Source organism: Saccoglossus kowalevskii, chromosome 10, assembly GCF_978046115.1.
Source record: "Saccoglossus kowalevskii chromosome 10, keSacKowa6.1, whole genome shotgun sequence".
NCBI classification, from domain to species: Eukaryota; Metazoa; Hemichordata; class Enteropneusta; family Harrimaniidae; genus Saccoglossus; species Saccoglossus kowalevskii.
In genome coordinates this window covers 27,554,026-27,562,765 of record NC_140650.1, presented here as the reverse complement: position 1 = coordinate 27,562,765, position 8,740 = coordinate 27,554,026, and positions in this window count along the sequence as shown.

Sequence of the window (8,740 nt, the reverse complement as noted above, 5' to 3'; positions counted from 1 at the left end):
AAATAATTGAAACATTCAAAACTGTTAGAATATATTGTATTAAATATATTTAATAGTTCCCATATCAATTCAAGTAAATAAAGCGACGTTAGAGAGTGGTTTGGGTCATACCGTCCTGTAATGGAACGAAGAGCGACTCGTCTGTAATGGAATGACACGATCGCTTGGCCAATTAAATAATTGAAATGTTCAAAACTGTTTGAATATATTGTATTACATATATTTAATAGCTCCCATATCAATTCAAGTAAATAGAGCGACGTTAGAGAGTGGTTTGGATGTAATGAAATGAAGAGCGACTCGTCTCCAATGGAATGAAAAAAAAACGCTAGACTAATTGAATATTTGAAATGTTCAAACGATAGCAAGGCATTGTATTTTATATATTTTATAGCTTTCATGCCAAAGACATGAAATACATAGACGTCAGTAATCGGTTAATGGCATGACATGGGCGCGTTTCACTCCGCCGCTAACAGTGTGAGTGCGTATGGTGCCAGGAAAGATTGTGTAAATGAACAGTGTATCGACCAAGGTTGTCGCTTTTACAAAAACGGTCTTCGAACGAGCAAACTCTTTCGTAACGGTTCGTAAATTCGCTAAACCTAACGGTATTTTCCGTTAGAGCGTGTATCCAGCACTTGTCAGGTGATCACACGTTACGTGACCGCTCTCTAATGGAACGCTCTGTAATGGAACGGACGCGCTCTAATGGAATGGCTCGAGCTAGGTCTCTCTCACAAACCCTGTTGTTTAAGGGGATTTTTTTTTTATGACGACCCATTTCAATTTTGAGACTATGGTCACTAAGACGAAATTTGGTAAGCATGCTACACAGTTCAGAGTTTTTTTAGCTTGACAAAATATGGCTCAGGGTCAGATTTGATTAGCCGATATGTTCTCAGTTTGTTTTTCTCATTTGCGGTTATCATTATGAATCTCACCTTTCCATCTTGTTAAGAATAAATCCTTGATGCCCAAATCAATTTGTTTCATTTGTGCCGAGGTTAATTTATCACAGTTGTTAACTGAATGGTATTGTTGAATATTGTTTAATAACAATGTTACTTCTAGATACCATTTACTTTTAATATTTCGGTTAACCACAAAAGCTTCCTTGAGTAACACATCTTTAGAATTCATGGCCCGACTGTAATATTTGATTTTTTTATATACATCTAGGGGGTATCTGCCTAACTCGCTCACATGACCATAATTGGTGTGTGTTGTGACACCACTAGCAGATATCGATAACTTAATTGAACATCCTCGATATGTGATTTAGTAGAGAACTCATCGCCCCCAAACATCGCAACCATAAACGAGGATGCGTCTGATAAGTTTTTCAAAAAGGGAAATTGATACTGTTATACTTACTAGTATGTTTTGAATTGAGCCAAGCTTTGCTTTCATTGAAAACAGAGCTTTTTGAGCCTTACGCTTAAAGCGCGGTAGTCGTCGCGCTGCGCATGTTCGACATTTGTGTTGATAAACATTGATTTTCCCACAATCCCATGCGCTCTTCAAATGGAAATCACAAGTATGAGGTTTAACCTGGGCGCGACTTGCACTGATTACCGCCGGTGACTCCTTCGATACCTTCCAATCACACAAAAATTACCTGATTAAAGCTTGGAAACGTGTCAGTTCGTACTCGTTGATCTGCGCAACAGTCAAAGTCGCCATCTTTGTGTATGTGAGACCCATATATCTCGCACATGCGCAGCGCGACGACTACCGCGCTTTAAGGTTATTTAGGCAATCCTTAAATATACCATTGGCAATAATGACTAGTCCCAAGTATCAAGTTCGTTACCCCCAAGAAAAAATGTATCATTATTCAAACGTCTGTTTGATTTATTGACAATTAAAATTTTGGTTTTGTCAGTGTTGACAGAGAACTTTCATGTTTTAGCATACAACATACAAACTATCAAGACATGTTTGTAATCTCTGTTTAGTTTTAGAAAGTATAACAATGTCATCGGCATAGAGTATAATACTACTACTACAGGCAGGCCCGTAGTTTGGGGGGGGGGGGTTCGGGGGGGGGGGGTCGAACCCCCTAAATTTTGGAAGTGAACAGATTTATGATCGTAGATTAGAAAATAATAAAACAAAGAGTATTAATTAAAATAATTATCATCGTTTAAATCACTTGACTCGGTTGAAATTGCATAGTAATGAGCATTTAGGTGGCAACAAGCTTTAAATGTCAATCGTGAAGTTACGTCGTGTCAGTTCAACAGCAGCCAATCAAAACAGGTTGTTATAAATGGGCAAGCTTTTATTCGGTGATTCCGCGATGGTGTAATGAAGATCGCGTTCAAGCAGCTGATTAAAGCAACATTGAAACAATAATGTAATGGTGGTCACTCTCTGAAGGATGTGGTGGTCCTGAATAGGTCCGTTCGTCTTGTGCTAGTGTTCGCTTAGTTAGTAAAGTGTGGGGTTCGAACGGGATTGAGACGGCAACACCACACTGTACTTTCATATTGGTTCATTAGTTTTGTATTCTTCAAGTTAATGATGGCATATATACTGTTTTGTTCTAAGTGTATCAGCCAAATGTAGTCAACTTATTGTATTAGTACGTGTAGCCTGTGTCATTGTACATAGTGTACAGCTAAGGGTTGAAAACATCATTAAAAAAAGGACGAAGATTTATCATCACGAGTTGTATAGGTCGAAGAGCTTCTTGCAGCCAAAAAATTATCCCACAGTGTTGCTTTAGCACTGAAACTAAGCGATAAATTATATTTTTCAAACATATTTTTTACACGTTTTTTTTTGATGTCTTAGAAAATTTTTAGTGGGTTCATAAAAAGGAGATGTAGTCATTGAAGTTTATTGAGACCGCTGCTAAACTGCTACTACCGGTATATGCATATTATTTTACCGCCCTCTAAAAACAGATTTACAGTGAACCAACAAATTTACGTACTGCAAGAAACTTGGTAGTATGCCATTGGTTAGTGCATTTAATTTGTTTGATGCAATCATTGTGCCAGTTATTTCTTATGGTAGCGATATGGGGGTACCAAAATTCGGAAATCGAGAGGGTACAGACAACATTTTGCATATATATCTACTTAGCATTAATAGTTGTACAAACAATGTAGCGATGTTGGACGAATGTGGAAGGTTGCCATTATGCTGTGGTTATTTCAAGTGTTGTCTCTTATATTGGTTAAAATTAAATAATAAATAGCTGGAACCCCAAACCATGTTATATCATGCTTAAACGATTAGACAAGACCCACAGACTTACTTGGGAAACCCACATAAAAGTTGCCTGTTCAAATATGATTTCGGCATTGTCTGGTTTGAAAAACAAGTTGCAGATACTGCAAATTTCTTAGGGAAGAATTTCAAAGAATAAAAAAATTGTTGTCAGCAAGAATGGCATGCCCCAATTTCACATTCATCCAGGCTGTGTACTTTCGGAAAAATCAAAGTAGTATTATAACCTGGAAGATTTATTGGCAAGCAATTATAGATTAAAATATATATATAACTGTAACATAATGTTGAATTAGGCAGACACACAACAATACAGTTAGATCAATACATTTTTAGTTTTTGCAGTGATACTTTTGAATTTAGCATGGTAGACAATTGAAATTCACTTTGTTTTTATATGTCCATTTTATAATGATCTAAGGGCTGATCTTTTGTCAATAATTTTATGCAATTATGCAAATACTGACAGTCTGGGCTTACTTCGTCGCTACACAAACTGCCACACCATATATCATATAGCTCTGTATCTGTAACTTTTCAAGCGACGAGATAAATATGAATTCAGCTTAACTTAGTACCATATGTTTACATGGATATTGTATTGTTTTTAAAACGTGATATGCACTTTTCTACCCATTTCATTTTGTACGATGTGGTGAGGCCCTGTACAGAAATAAAATTACATAATTAACTAATACTAAAATGAATAATTGTAGACAGATTTCGACATGAAATTGTGTCACTTTTATGTGCGCTAACATCTGTGAAGAGCAAAAAAGCTCGTGAGTAGCATTCTACCTTAAAATTCTTGGACAATAATGCTAAGATACGTACAGTCTTGTCTTTTTTGTGTACATTTTGCCGTAATGGATCAAGGGTGTGGGTGTGTTTGTCTGTTGGTGGGGAATGGCCTAGGACTCCTTCTCTAAAATGGTAAAATAGTTCAAAAATGTTATGTGGAATAACTTACCAACGTAACACAAAGTAAACCAATTGAATTTAAAACCGAGAATATAACAAGCAGCATATCGGCTGCGATAGCTTTGCTGTTATCAATGCACATTTCAATTAAAGAACTGAAGACATCATTAGAAAATGAACAATATGTATAGTATCAAAGCAATCGGACTTACAGTTTTTAACAAGAAGTCGAAAATATCACTTTCTACCAAAAATGATAAAAATATTCACCAAAATTAGAGAATTGAAGATATCATCACGAAATGAACAAATCTGAGAAAGGTCTACATGTAGTATCTATATATGTAATATCAAAGCAATTGAACTTTTAGTTTTTAACAAGAAGTTGAAAATATCACTTTTTACCAAAAATTACAAAAATATTCACCAAAATTAGAGAATTAAAGATATCATTACAAAAAGAACAAATCTGAGAGAGGTCCACATGTAGTACCTATATATGTAATATCAAAGCAATTGCACTTGCGGTTTTTAACAAGAAGTCGAAAATATCACTTTTTACCAAAAATGACAAAATTTTTCACCAAAATCAGAGAATTGAAGATATCAACATGAAATGAACAAACCTAAGAGAGGTCTACCCAAGGTACATATACACCAAGTATTAAAGCATTCAGACTTGTAGTTTTCAAGAAGAAGTCGAAAAAGTAAAACATTGACACGGACGACGGACAATCACTCATATGATAAGCTCCGCTCGACAAAGTCGACAGCGGAGCTAAAAATGTATGTAACAGAGCTCAAACAAACTTTTTGAATATTATAAAATTCACACGTTTCACATCAAATATATCATTTATTGTTGTTTTCGAACCCCCTATTCAAAAGTGCTGGCTACGGGCCTGACAGGTGTGTACACGTGTTTTTGCGGAGCTCCTGGTTTTTGGTGGTGGTGAGCTAATTCTGGCCTTTGTAGGCGCTTTATTTTGTAAATTATTTGATATATCGGTTTGTAAATATTCAGTGTCATTCATTGTAAATAATTTAGTTGATTCTGCCCGCGTGTTGCGGGTTTTTTGGTGTTGTTCTGGTCCTTGGTGAGTGGTGTCGAGCGCAGGGGCAAGATGGCCGCTGCACAAACAAAGCAATTCCATACACCATCTGGCAGACTCACTCGCAATCACGCGATTAGATGTGAGAATATTGAAGGCGTGCCTGTCAACACATATGTGGAAGCCGTGGCTGAAATGATCGAGGGAAACAATATTGTAGCAGCATCTCGCATGAACAGGTCTGTCATTGTTTTCTTGTCTGATATCACCTCCATTGAATTCTTGTCGGCATGTGGTCTTGACATTGGCGATTAACACATTGCTGTTGAACCGCTAGTACGTCCTTCAACAAAATTGATACTCTCCAATGTCCCTCCGTTTTTACCAAATGAAGCCATTACACACGCACTGGCACCTTATGGCCGTGTTATTAGCTCTGTTCGAGCGATCCCGCTTGGTTGTAGGAAACCAGAACTAAAGCACGTAAAATCTTTTAGGCGGCAAGTGTACGTGCACTTGAAAGAGGTTGATATAAACGGTTTATTGCCAATAATCTATGAAGGAATAAAATACAACGTTTATGTTTCAACCGATGAATTGGTGTGTTTTGGTTGCCATGAAAAGGGTCACACGCGACGAAACTGTCCTGGCACGCGCCCCATTGTTATGCGAAAACCGTCAAACAATGAAAGCAATCATGATAAAATTACTGAATTGAATGAGACACATAGCAACACGTGCGAGCAAAACGAACAACAGCAAACAGGTGAACAAAGCAGTGTAAATAATGCTGATGTTGAACTGACAAACGATGATGGTATACCAGGTGAGAATCTAGAGGATATGAATTTAACTCAACAAAATATCCCTAAAAAGCGTAGTAGATCAAAATCACCGGATAACAGAAATAACACTGGTAAATCTAAAAAAGTGCAAACTGAAAATGATGTAAATAATGGTTCTAAAATAATTGAATTAACTGATAAACATGTTGATATTATACCAATAGATGAAGAGAGGGTACTATCCCCTCCTTCACATACTTTACTGCCGGAAGATAAAAACATACCGGCAGTAGAGCCCCTTTCTTCATCAGAGGACATTCAAGTTTTTCCGCCCCATATTTATGCTAATGTGAATATAACTAAGGAGCCCATCATTGCCCCTGACGCCGTAGATAATGTGTCTTCGTCGCCAGGTAAGGTGTTGTGGACGGATAAAGTCCAGCACAGGTCCTTTCCCTTATTAACACACAGCAAGACAATTTCAGTATGCGAAGTCAGTCAAAATGAAGGACTACTCCGTTTATTTAAGAAACTGGATGAACGTTGTGTACAAGACAAAACTAACAAGACTAACAAGTGAAACGTGCTTTTGTCGGACGCGTGTTTTTGCGTGTATAGCGCGTGATCGTTGAGATTACTTCTCCTACGTTCGCAATGGGTCCGACTTTTAAAATGGTCAATCTGGTAAGATTGTGTTTTGTGCTTATAACTCAGCGACTAAAGGCCGGATCGTAATCAGAGAAACATGTATAAGTAACTATAAACACGAACTAGAACATAAAAACATTTGTATAAACATCGATCAATAATTGCACAATAAATGGGAATTTTCGATCTCCGCGCGACATAAGGCTTGTTCTGAGACTGCTATGGATAGTAGTCCTCCTCTGACAACGTCTCCCTCTTTTTCACCCTTGTCGACTGTTTCGCTCTCATTATCAGGTCAGTCCAGATTTGATGATTCGTCACAAGACATGTTTGCTGTCCCTTTAACGCCAGTTGACGAAATACGAGCAAATGAAGACACCTGTGACAATGATGATACAACCTCTGTTGCATCCGAGATGTCAGATATGTCGGATGTCTCGGTCACCGCTGATTCTGAGACAGTATTTTCAAATGAGTCTATCAAGGAATTTCTAACATCAACTATGCACTCAAAAAAGTTTATTGAAAACTGTATCGATTTTCACCCTAATCTCAAAAGTTTGGCCAATAAACTCATGAATTATCGACCAACGCAGGCACTAAACACGTCGCAAAAAGCACGCATACAAAAACTTGTCAATAAAATAAAAGCATATATTAAAGCAACTGGTCGTACTGTAGTCAGTTTGTAAATGTTTTATTATTCATAATTTTACAATGGAGTCATCAATCACATGCAGTACATTGAATGTTAATGGTTGTCGAGATTCGTTTAAGAGATATAAAACGTTTGAATTTTTGAAACGTAATCATCCTTGTGATTTTTACCTGCTCCAAGAGACACATTCACTCCCCCAAGACGAGAATACTTGGAGGCTCATTTGGCGAGGTGATGGCGTTTTTTCTCATGGCACGTCTAACAGTGCAGGAGTTGCTATTCTTTTCAAACCTAAAACGAAAGTAGACATTATTGCTAAACATGATGTGCAACCAGGTCGTCTAATACATGTTCATGCTCGGGTTAATAATACACCTATCCATATCATTAATGTGTATGCGCCTACTAACGGTCCCGAGAGGCTTGATTCGTTCCAGATGTTAAAACGCCATCTAAACACATTAAGTGATGATCCTATTATTATTGGAGGTGACTTCAATTGTACCACTGCGTCCGACGTTGATCGCAATGGAGGTTCAGAGCCAGATGTGCGGACTTCAAACTTACTGAGCACTATCATGCGACGGTTTAAACTTGTTGACAGTTGGCGCCATTACCATGGTGATACAAAACAGTATTCCTGGGGCCGTGGTAATACACTGGTTCGCTTAGATAGATTTTATATCAATAAACATCTATGTAATAAAGTTAAAACCGTTGAAATTCATAATTCATCTCTTGCACTCTCTGACCATTCTTTGGTTTTTATTAATATATCACATAATAACTCTGATCGCCGCAATCCACTTTGGTGCTTGAATACCAGTGTTTTAGAAGACGAAGATTATGTTGGTTTAATTTCCGATTTTTGGTTGAGTTGGCAAAAGGAACGTGAGAGATTTGATAAAATCCAGATTTGGTGGGATGTTGGGAAACATAAAGTTAAACTTTTGACACAACAGTAATGTTATCATAAACATAACAACTACAAACTATGCACTAATGATCTGGAATCTGAAATACGATCACTCGAGAAAAAATTAAAACACAACACACCACTTCCTAGGCAGTATACTGAGAAAAAGGAATTACTTGCGCGCTTAGTAAATCACGCAGCCAAAGGTGCCGCAACTCGCGCGCGCCATAAGTTTCTTAATGAAACTGATATTTGTAATTCCTTCTTTTCAAGTTTAGAAAAACAAAATGGGAAACAGAAAGCCATTGTTCATCTTTCACGACACGATGGCACCATTACTGAAAACTCGAGTGAAATTCAAAGGCTTACTCGATCTTTTTACCAAAATCTGTAGTGCCCGGATCCAATTGACACCAATGCACAAAATATCATTCTTGCAGGGTTACCCCAAGTCGCTGCAGAAGACCGCGAGGACCTCGATAGTGAAATTACTTTCCATGAATTGAATAAAACACTT